Below are 12,262 nucleotides of genomic sequence, written 5' to 3'. Positions count from 1 at the left end.
TTCTTAGCTATGGGATACATATCTCCCTGGCATATCACATAATTTATGCAGCTGCATACAAGACATTTTTGGACTCACCTTGTTGTGTTGTGCTCACTTGAACAGAAAGGTGGCGCGGCGGTCCTTCGTGGGCAAATCATCAAACTTTGTCATTAAAGTCTGCCATTCTGTGGATAGATGGTGCTGTCAAGACTGCTGGGAACTTGGAAAAAAAACAAGGTTGAATCATGACGTCAGTAATCTTCAGGTCAGAGCTCTAGAAAGAGGCCCGAGTTCCCTACTTGGAGTTCCGAGTTGGATGACAGTACAAAACGTATTTTCCCAGTTGGAGCTAGTTTTTTTCAGTTTCCCAATTGTCTTGAACTCACTGAAGTCTGAAATTTCCCAGTTCTTAGTTTCCAGTTGTTTTGAATGCAGCAGTAGTAATGCATTATTGAAAGCATTACCAATGTTGAATGTTTATCCTTTTAAGCTTGGAAAAGAGACCCTTAAACCCAGACTTGGACCACACGCCCACTCTATTGAATAGCAGGCTAGTGATTGCTTTGCAATGCTTGCAGTTAGCCACTGATTCCTTCCAAACCACTCATTGATGAATTTGCAATTTTCCAACTTCCAACTGTGTAATGTTTATGTCCAATGGCTGACGAGTACCAATACATTATATCTATAATTTCTCTTCATAATTCCGCTGCCCCACCTGCCCTGAATGATGGGTCACCACTGCTGTAGTGATTGTCTGTTTCCCATGTATGCTTTCCATGTTATTAATGTGTGGTTCTCATTGGCCAGTTAAAGTTTGGGAAAGTAATAAAGTAGGCATGTGGCCAGTGTTCCGTGATAGTAGACTTATGACATGGATGACAAATATGCTGCCAGAGCGTCCTATTCACACAACTGCTAACTAATGTTGAAAGTTACAGCATTGTAAGAGTATGGCCCATGTGTCAGCTGTCAGAGGACATTATAGCACATGGTTGCAGTTCCTGATGACTTAACTACTTCCCTGTGTGTGTGTGTGTGTGTGTGTGTGTGTGTGTGTGTGTGTGTGTGTGTGTGTGTGTGTGTGTGTGTGTGTGTGTGTGTGTGTGTGTGTGTGTGTGTGTGTGTGTGAATGGATGAGGGGTGTGTCCATGTGTGTGAATCGATTCATGTATTGTTTCTGCACTTCAATGTGTGATTATGCAGTTTTACATATTCAAAAGCTTAATCGAGTTGTCCCAGGTTTACTTTTAATTGGTCATTTCATACTTCCAAACATTCTTACACAATTAAACCCTCTTTCACGCTCCCCGGCATTACGCACTCCTGCCACTATAATTACACACACCTGCCTTCCCCCTTCACACGCATCAGCAATTATTGGACTCACCTGGACTCAATCACCTGTGCCATTTCCTCCTCTATATCTGTCTGTTCCCTAGCTCTGTTCTCCGCTTCAGGATTAATGTTCGTTTGTCATTTTGTTACCTGGTTCTGACGATGATCAATGTCTGTCCCACATTAAATGGCCAACTCCCTGTACCTGCTTCTCTTCTCCAGTGTCAGTTTTGAGAAAGACACATTCATTTTCACAAGGTCTGCTGCCTCTGTTTGTATGATGGCAATTTGCAAATACTCCAGAATGTTATGAAGAGTGATCAGATGAATTGTAATTTATTGCAAAGTCCCTCTTTGCCATGCAAATGAACTGAATCCCCCAAAAACATTTCCACCGCATTTCAGCCCCGCCACAAAATGACCAGCTGACATCATGTCAGTGATTCTCTCATCAACAGAGGTGTGAGTGTTGACGAGGACAAGGCTGGAGATCACTCTGTCGTGCTGATTGAGTTATAAAAACAGACTGGGAGCTTCAAAAGGAGGGTGCTTGGAATAATTGTTCTTCCTCTGTCAACCATTGTTACCTGCAAGGAAACACGTGCCGTCATCATTGCTTTGCATAAAAAGGGCTTCACAGGCAAGGATATTGCTGCCAGTAAGATTGCACCTAAATCCACCATTTATCTGATCATCAAGAACTTCAAGGGGAGCTGTTCAATTGTTGTGAAGAAGGCTTCAGGGCACCCAAGAAAGTCCAGCAAGCGCCAGGACCATCTCCTAAAGTTGATTCAGCTGCGGGATCGGGGCACCACCAGTACAGAGCTTGCTCAGGAATTGCAGCAGGCAGGTGTGAGTCCATCTGCATGCACAGTGAGGTGAAGACTTTCGGAGGATGGCCTGGTGTCAAGAATGGCAGCAAAGAAGCCACTTCTCTCCAGGAAAAGCATCAGGGACCGTCCGCTTTTGATCCCCCCGGGTTCGTGTCCTTTGTCGGCGTCCTGCGGCCAAAGCCGCACGTCGGGGAGTGGGTATTGTCACATCTACTCCCTCTTTGGCCTCTAGGTCATCAGGCTGCTAATTATCCGGCACACCTGACACCATCGTCAAGCGCACCAGCGCCTCATGACACTCACCTGGACTCCATCTCTTTGATTATCTTCCCTATATCCGTCACTACCCTTGGTTCTTTCCTCAGGTGTTATTGACTCTGTTTCATGTCGGTGCGTTGTTAGTTTTGTTTATTTTTTTAAAACACTCACTCCCTGTACTTGCTTCCAAATTCTCAGCGCACTGATTAACAGTAATGTGTTTTGTTGGATTTTGCCCGAACATAACACTTTATTCAGGACAAAATGTTAATTGCTTCTTTGCGAGGCACTGGAAAACCTCCCTGGTCTTTGTAGTTGAATCTGTGTTAAAAATGCACTGCTTGACTTTGTAACCTTACAGATCATTGTAGGTGTAGGGTACAGAGATGAGGTAGTCATTAAAAAAATAATTATTGCACACAGTGAGTTCTTGTGACTTGTTAAGCACATGTTTACTCCTGAACTTATTTAGGCTTGCCATAACAAATGGGTTGATCATTCCACTTTCACATTGTGTAGGCTGGTGACAAATCTAAATGTAATCAATTTTGAATTCAGGCTGTAACATAACAAAATGTGGAAAAAGTCTAGGGTTGTGAATACTTTCTGAAGGCACTGTACATTCTGTTCTCAGCGTCAACAAAACTCTCTATCCTCTATCTTGTTAAGATTAGTGGGCACTGCCAACACACCTAACAAGTGATTTGTTTCCTTTGTAATGGGATCTGTTTGAATAGACTAAGCTGAAGAGCTTTGTTTGAGTTTAAAAAGAACATGGCATGCTAGCTTCATCCTGGTGGCACAGTGGACTAATTCCAGGGATAGAGAACAGAAGATCATACGTTCTAATATCACTGACTCCATGCCACAAAAAAATAAAATGTGTTTGCATGATTAATGCCTAAGCAAATTCATTTCCATGTCTTATCTGTGCCTGGATTTCAAAATAGTAAACCTAAGCTAGGACTGTTATTAAGTCTTATTGAAACGTTCTGTGAAAGTTAAGGAAGTTATTCAAAAACCTAAACCTATAATTTCTCTTCTCAGAATGTTAATTAAACCAGAGTAAAATGTTCACAGAACGTCCCTGCAACCTAAAAATGAATGTTCCCAGAATAGGTGCCATTTTCACTTCTGTTCTCAGAATGTTTAAGAAAACCTTGTTTTACCATTCAGGAAACTTATGGCTTTGTTCTCCGAACCAATCGGAAACCAAAAATGTACGTTCCCAGAACTTCCAAGGAACCAAATGTGCTAGCTGGGCTGTGTGTAAATCCTCTTCAGAACCAGTCAAGACAGAGGGATCCTCAGGGATCAATACAGGCCCAGTCAATATATGCTCTGGCAACAGACATGGAAAGAAAACATGCTACAAGTCAAGGCTGTTATGAAAAGGAAGGTCCAATAACATCACTCACTCTCATTCGCTGGTTGTGGAAATGACCTCTAGGGACACCTGAAGTCAATCTTAAATGAATCAATGTTTATGAACAGCAAGCTGGAGAGGTCAGTCAAACATGGATACATAAAGTACCGGTCTGAAGTGAGCTCTGTAGGGGAGTCCCGTTAGTTCTCTTATACAGTATACTGCTTAAACAGACAAGTTATATTTGCATGGTTCATAGGTTGGTTCCTGCATCTGCACTGTCTCCTATTTTAACATATAAAACATAATCGGGGCGTTCTGCCAAATGGTCCTAAGGAGGGGGTCATGTTGTCCCCCCCATATCTTTACCAAGCACAGACAGGAACCAAGTATTATTTATGACACAAAAGACTAAAGTCTCTTCACACAATAACCTTTTCCATCACATGCTCCGACACACTTCTAAATGTTCTCTCTCTGCCTCTGGGTGCTATGGAGAAGGTGTGTCATCAGTTGATGTAACACCTGAGCCCTCACTCCAAGTGGCGAAGGCAGGGGCTCCTGGAGAGCAATCCTCAGCCCAGGTGAGGCCACTGCCCCTATGACAGAACACCTGCACTCATCACACACATGCATGCACTCATTCACGAATCCACTTACTCAGTCACTTACTCACGCAGGCACACACACACACAGTCTGTCAAACGTGTGTGTCTCATTCGTCTGGTTATAGGCATGGCCTCAATTGATCCTTTCTACCAATGGGGAGCTCAGAGACAGATACGACAATAGTTCTTCACAGGTTAATGGATCATCACTTTACCCCCGCAGCTACCCCCGCCACACAGGTGGGGAAAACACTCACTAATACTTCTTCCCACTCAAACACCTCTGTGCGTACCCTATTCCCTACAAATTGCCCTACTTTTGACCAAGGCCCATGAGGTTCTGGTCAAAAGTAGTGTGGTCAAAAGTAGTGCACTATGTAGGGAATAGGGTACGCACAGAGGTGTTTGAGTGGGAAGAAGTATTAGTCCCCTCGATGTTCTACAGGGGGCTCCCCTCGATGTTCTACAGGGGGCTCCCCTCGATGTTCTACAGGGGGCTCCCCTCGATGTTCTACAGGGGGCTCCCCTCGATGTTCTACAGGGGGCTCCCCTCGATGTTCTACCGGGAACATTGCGAATTTAGACTCCCTGTTCTTTCAGGGTTCTGTTCAGAAGGGTGCAGCGTTACAAAACTTTCTGATAAAAATGCATTTTGTAGAACAGAAAGGATTTTTCCTTGTGTAATTGGGAATCATGTCAGCTCTATGTATCATTACAAAAAAATGAAACGTTTTGACGTTTCAACTCACTGAATGTATCATTGATGTGCCCTGTGTGTCCATGCCCTCTCTAAGTGGGATGGATCCAACTGTATGCAGCATATTTAGGACCAGAGAATAAGCTGTATTCAATGTGCATTGCAGTATGATAGAACTGGAATGGAAGCTATAACATGTGATTTTGTCGGTCATCACACCCAACTAGAACACAAAGAACTTGGCACATGAAAATGAGAGATAGAGAGACGTACTGCACTCATCACGTACTGTACAGTACCTCTTGCTTGCTCACTCTTTTTTTCGAGATCTCTGAATAGAGAGTTGGTGAAGACAGTGGATGCTGTGGGGACTTCACACTCTGCTGAATACACGTTTTAGATGAGAGACCAAGCAAGTCCTATTCTTTAACTTAGATTTTTGGATGTGATGGATATGTGAGTTCAACATATCAATTATTAATTTGTATACATTAGCCTATTAAATACAAACCATCCTAGGTTTTGTATTGAAGTCAATGTACCCAGAGGAGGACAGAAGCTAGCTGTCCCCCGGCTACACCATGGTGCTACCCTACAGAATGCTGCTGAGGCTACTGTAGACCCACTTTGAAGAATAGTGTGTTTGAATCAATTATTTGGTGATGTGATTTGTATTTAGTATAGTTTTATCGAAAAGGAAAACTTTTTAAATGTTTTACAATTTTTATTTTCTATGAAATTCACTGAGGAGGATGGTCCTCCCCTTCCTCCTCTGAGGAGATAGGCGTGTGAACTACCGGCCATAGTGATAGATTTCACTAAATATCATTACATTTGAAATCAACCAGAGCTTTAAACCCTAGGCCTGAGAGCAGAACGTATTGTCTATTTTTTAGTTGAACCCTGGGTTGAATTGAAACAATAGCTGTTCATGACTTTGCAAATGCTATATAGGCCTAAATAGCATCATTGATGATTTATGAGTGATAAAGTATGGTCACATTTACTCTGCTCTGCTAAACCTACCCTTTGGAATGAATTCGATAGTAACAATGAATCAATTTAGTTGGATATTTCTCAACATTCATTCTCACGACATCACATAGCTATTGGGCTGGGCTTGGTTAAAACCCTGGATGAGAGATCAAACGGTAGCTGTAGATAGATCAATTCTCCAGTAGGAGTTAATGCCCAGCCTATTGTTTTTTTAATGATAGTGGATATACATAATACATACATATTCCACAGCGGCCATGGTCACACCTGTCGGTGGACTTCCTCACAGATCTTCCTTCGTCACAGGGGAACTCCACGATCCTGGCCGTTGTGGATCGGTTTTCTAAGTCCTGCCGTCTCCTCCCTTTGCCCGGTCTCCCCACGGTCCTACAGACTGCGGAGGCCCTGTTTACACACGTCTTCCGGCACTACGGGGTGCCTGAGGACATCATTTCTGATCCAGTTCACGTCCAGGGTCTGGAGAGCGTTCATGGAACGTCTAGGGGTCTCGGTCAGCCTCACCTCGGGTTTTCACCCCGAGATTAATGGGCAGGTGGAGAGAGACAACCAGGATGTGGGCAGGTTTCTGAGGTCGTATTGCCAGGACCGGCCTGGAGAGTGGGCGAAGTTCGTCCCATGGGCCAAGATGGATAAGAATTCACTCCTCCGTTTCAGTGTGTGTTGGGCTATCAGCCGGTCCTGGTACCGTGGCATCAGAGTCAGACCGAGGCTCCTGCGGTGGAGGAATGGGTGCAGCGCTCAAAGGAGACCTGGAGATCCGTCCAGGAATCCCTTAAACGGGCTGGTGGGTGACAGAAGGAGAGCGGTGACCTCCACCACAATGAGGCCCCCATGTTCGCACCGGGGGACCGGGTCTGGCTCTCGACTCAAAACCTGCCCCTCCGCCTGCGTACACTGTACATTCCATCCTGGACTCTAGGCGCCGGGTGAGGGGCCTGCAGTACCTCGTGGATTGGGAGGGGTACGGTCCGGAGGAGAGGTGCTGGGTGCCGGTAGGGGACATCATGGACCCATCTCTGCTGGGTGAGTTCCACTTCCTCTATCCAGATCGCCCTGCGCCTCGCCCTGTCACGACTTTCACCGAAGGTGGCTCCTCCCCCTGTTCGGGCGGCGCTCGGCGGTCGTCCGCGCCAGTCTACTAGCTGCCACCGATCCCTTTTCTTTTTTGTTTTTTTTTGTCTGTCTTGTTGTGCACCAACTATAGTTGAGGTTATTAGTGGCGGTATTTAATCTCGCCCTACCCTCTTGGTTTTGTGCGGGATTGTTCGTGTAGCTGTCATTTATTTGGGTTGCGTTTTGGATTGTTCTGTTGAGCATGTGTTTTTTCGGGACCACGTTCCTGTTGTTTTGTCGCTACTGTTGTGGTCCTTTTCCTGTTCTTTGGACTTGTAAATAAAACACCCTTTTCTTGCAATTTGCTCTCTCCTGCGCCTGACTCCACACCCACCTCTCCAAGAGAGAAACGATATGCATATGTATATACTGTACTCGATACCATCTACTGCATCTTGCCTATGCCGCTCTGTACCGTCACTCATTCATATATCTTTATGTACATATTCTTTATCCCTTTACACTTGTGTGTATAAGGTAGTAGTTTTGGAATTGTTAGGTTAGATTACTGGTTGGTTATTACTGTATTGTCGGAACTAGAAGCACAAACATTTCGCTACACTCGCATTAACATCTGCTAACCATGTGTATGTGACAAATAAATTTGATTTGATTTGAAACTGACAGTCTCCCCAACATGTGGTTCTTTGGAAGTTTTGGGAACGTATGTTTTTAGTTTCACATTGGTTGTGGAAACAAAGTCATACGTTTCCTGACCGGTCAAACCAAACGTTTTTTAAACGTTCTGAGAACAGAAGTGAACATTTCAACTGTTCTGGGAATGTTTATTTTTAGGTTGCAGGGAGGTTCTAAGAACATTTTACTCTGGATCCTTAAAAGTTTTATTCACGCTCTGAGAATGGAAATGATTGGTTATAGTTTTTTGAATAACGTCCTTAACTTTCACTGAATGTTAAGATTATTTTCTTTAGGAATGTAGTGAAGTAAAAGTTGGCAAAAATATCAATAGTAAAGTACAGATACCCCAAAAAACGACTTAAGTAGTACTTAAGTACTTTACACCACTGTGTATGTGTAATCTACACCGTATTCACTACAGTGTCATGACTGTACTGTGAGGATCCAAACTGATCAGATCAGCTTTGCAAAAAATAACTTCAACCCCCTCTCACCCGCAGAGGGGGGAGAAGGGAACTGGTGGGGGTTGACAGCTCACACCCTGTTGTAAATCAAGGACAGAACATTCAGCATCTCTATCTCCAATGTTCACCACAGGAATGTGCCTTTGCCTCACAGACATTTTCCTGCCGAAACTCTAACACGTTCTAAAGCGAATACTGGAACAATATTTCTAATATTGTCACGCCTTGGTCTTAGTATTTTGTGTTTTAGTTAATTAGTTGGTCAGGCCAGGGTGTGACATGGGTTTATGTTTGTTGTATTTCTTAGTGGGGTTTTTTAGTTATTGGAATTGTGGCTGATTAGGGGTGTGTGTTGCATAGGTTTGGCTGCCTGAGGCGGTTCTCTATCAGAGTCAGGTGATTCTCGTTGTCTCTGATTGGGAAACGTATTTAGGTAGCCTGGGTTTCACTTTGTATTTCGTGGGTGATTGTTCCTGTCTCTGTGTAGTGTTCACCAGATAGGCTGTAATAGGTTTCACGTTCCGTTTTGTTGTTTTTTGTATTTATAAGTTATTTCGTGTATCGTCATTTGTTCCATTAAAGAACATGAGTAACCAACACGCTGCATTTCGGTCCGACTTTCTTTCGACAAACGAAGAACACCGTTACAAATATAGAACGTGGGGAATGGTCAGAGGTGACCTAAAAGAACACTGATGTTGGTTTGGTTGTTATTTTGTGATGTCATAAAAATAAAAATGTTATACTGTAGAGGAAATACTGTAACTTAAAGTTATACTACATGCACAAAGTTGCATCCTCTGAATTGTGCATGAAATATGAAAAATGATTTGAGTTTTTGTTAAGAGAGGGATATGATTTTAGGAGCCATAAGAGATAATAGTTTTACGTGACTTTGTACAAGTGACAAGCCACACCCCTGAGTGAGGTTAGTGAGCCTTACGGAACCACCCTTTTGAATGAACTGTATAAAATTATGGGTTAAGAATTAACATAGCAGACCAGAGAGACGTTGAGCTGCAGCTCACGTTTAAAGTAGTTTGAACTCTGAAACCACTCAATACGAGGTAGAGATGATAAAGTCACCTTCCGGACAATTTTTTTTTATTTTTTTTATTTCACCTTTATTTAACCAGGTAGGCTAGTTGAGAACAAGTTCTCATTTACAACTGCGACCTGGCCAAGATAAAGCATAGCAGTGTGAACAGACAACACAGAGTTACACATGAAGTAAACAATTAACAAGTCAATAACACAGTAGAAAAAAAAGGGGAGTCTATATACAATGTGTGCAAAAGGCATGAGGAGGTAGGCGAATAATTACAATATTGCAGATTAACACTGGATTGATAAATGATCATGTACAGGTAGAGATATTGGTGTGCAAAAGAGCAGAAAAGTAAATAAATAAAAACTGTGGGGATGAGGTAGGTGAAAATGGGTGGGCTATTTACCAATAGATTATGTACAGCTGCAGCGATCGGTTAGCTCAGGGGTGTCAAAGTCAAATGGACGGAGGGCCAAATAAAAAATTTAGCTACAAGCCGAGGGCCGGACTGTTCGAATGTTCATTGAAAATTTTTTAAATGACGCATATAGTCTAGTGAACCTAATTGAACCTACTGAAAACCTAACAAATATATTCCAATATGATCAGATAAATAAAGCAATATTTTCTTATGGCTCTGTCAGTAATCTTTAATTTTCAACAGACACAAAAGACAAATTTCCTTTATATAAAAATCCCCATAACATGAACATTAAATGAAAGAAACCGGTATTCAAGGCACCATCAGTAGCCTATATTTTCTATTTTAGCAAAAGTGGGCTAAATTTACTTCAAAGAAAAAAACAATAATAGCAATTTTCTATCATCCACTCAACTGAAATATTTTTAAAATATAATTGGATTGAAATACCTTGTGATTTGGCTTTTTGAACAGAGCCTGTCGAGATTTGAGGCCTCGTTTTAATTCCTCTGCCTTTTGTAGCCTTTGTTCCATGTCCATATTCTTGTTTTTGTCCGCGTGTTTCGTTTCATAATGTCGTCTCAGATTATACTCTTTCAGTACCGCCACACTTTCTCCACACAGAAGACACACAGGTTTTCCAGCTACCTCCGTGAACATATACTCCGACTCCCACCTTGTTTGAAACCCCGGTTCTCAGTGTCCACCTTCCGTTTTGCCATTTTTGATGGGTATCTGAAAGTTAATTTTACTGTGATGCTGACGACTGCTGTGCCAATAAATATTGAAATGAAGCAGCCTACTGCTCGGTGCGTCACCGTTGCATTGTGGGAAATGTAGTATTGGTGCGTGTAAAAGATCTGCGGGCTGCCGGCTTGCTGCGGTCTGCGGGCCGGTTCTAATAATAAATCAAGATCATCCCAGGGGCCGTAAAAAACCTTCTCGCGGGCCGGATGTGGCCCGCGGGCCTTGACTCTGACATATGTGGGTTAGCTGCTCAGATAGCTGATGTTTGAAGTTGGTGAGGGAGATAAAGGTCTCCAACTTCAGCGATTTTTGCAATTCGTTCCAGTCACAGGCAGCAGAGTACTGGAACGAAAGGCGGCCGAATGAGGTGTTGGCTTTAGGGATGATCAGTGAGATACACCTGCTGGAGCGCGTGCTACGGATGGGTGTTGCCATCGTGACCAGTGAACTGAGATAATCACTGGTACGGCTGATTAGTAAAGTATCTAGAAAAGCAAATTTATGTGGAACCATTACTCTTCTCAAATCACCGTGGTACGCTACTCTCATCACCCCATTGAGAACCATCGACACGGCTGGCTAGCCTATCTTCAAATAAGCATCTCCCAGAGCGAATGGAAGTAGAATAAGCTTTGTAGTTCTGTTCAGGACTACATAATAAGTCACCGGATACCGTACGACTGCAGAGGAGAACAACCGTGGATGACGGGTCCCTTTTGGATAATCAGAGCCTTACAAGCATGCTGCGAAAAGGTCCAACCAACCCCCTTTCCAAGAAGGCCAGGTTCCGAAAGAGATATATGGCGAACCAAGGCATTTCCATGTAAATACATTCACGGTTTCTTTACTCCAAGCGGGCGGCGGTTCGTGTGCAAAGTATAAGTGAGAGTAGTTTCAAAATGTACCAACGTAAAGTGTCTCTATCCACCCCCTCTCTCTCTCTTGTAACATGACGCCATATTGTTGTCAGTCCGCTAGGGACCTGTTTCTAATGTATTAAGTGTGTATGTTTATCCTGTGTTACCATTTAGTTAGCTTGTAAATAAATAATTAAACCAATTTGTGTAGTACTGAATCATAAGTAAGACTCAGGTTCTTGCAGAAGCGCAAAAAGGATACAACTGTTCAGAATGATGATATGATACGAGGTTATGATTGATAAGTTGACTGTTTATGGATGCAATAGGTAAAGACCTTTATAATTCAGGACATGTTAACTCTTTAAAGAACCGCTCTCGTGGTGTCCCAAATCCTAATGAGTTAATTATTACATGATTAATTTAATCAAGTAACAATTAAACATAGTTAGTTGATTAGTTAAATAACAGTCATCAGATCAATGAAAGTAGAGTCACAACAACAAGCACAAACACATAGTTCTGAGCTGTGTTTGAATACACATACAAACTGCACTAACCGTACTATTTGTGACGTGAATTGAAAATATAGTAAGCTTATTGGTCATAGTATGGATATAGTTAGTATGCCAAAAGTTCCCGGTTGTCGTGCTAAATTCAACAAAATATGAAATATACACACAGAGGACACTATTTCCGTACTTTAGGGCCCATAATGCAATTGTTAAGGAAATGGGCGTGGCTTCACATCGTTTAGAGATTTGAAGAAAATGGCGGAAAATATGCAGCCGAAGTACGAGAGCGGATAAAAATTCAGTGCTTTAACTAATTATGACAAATGTTAAGAAAATGTTGAGGAATGTAATGACTTTTC

Source organism: Oncorhynchus masou, unplaced genomic scaffold, assembly GCF_036934945.1.
Source record: "Oncorhynchus masou masou isolate Uvic2021 unplaced genomic scaffold, UVic_Omas_1.1 unplaced_scaffold_2782, whole genome shotgun sequence".
NCBI lineage: Eukaryota > Metazoa > Chordata > Actinopteri > Salmoniformes > Salmonidae > Oncorhynchus > Oncorhynchus masou.
The sequence above is the reverse complement of the archived record's forward strand: the minus strand, read 5'-3'. Positions refer to the sequence as shown.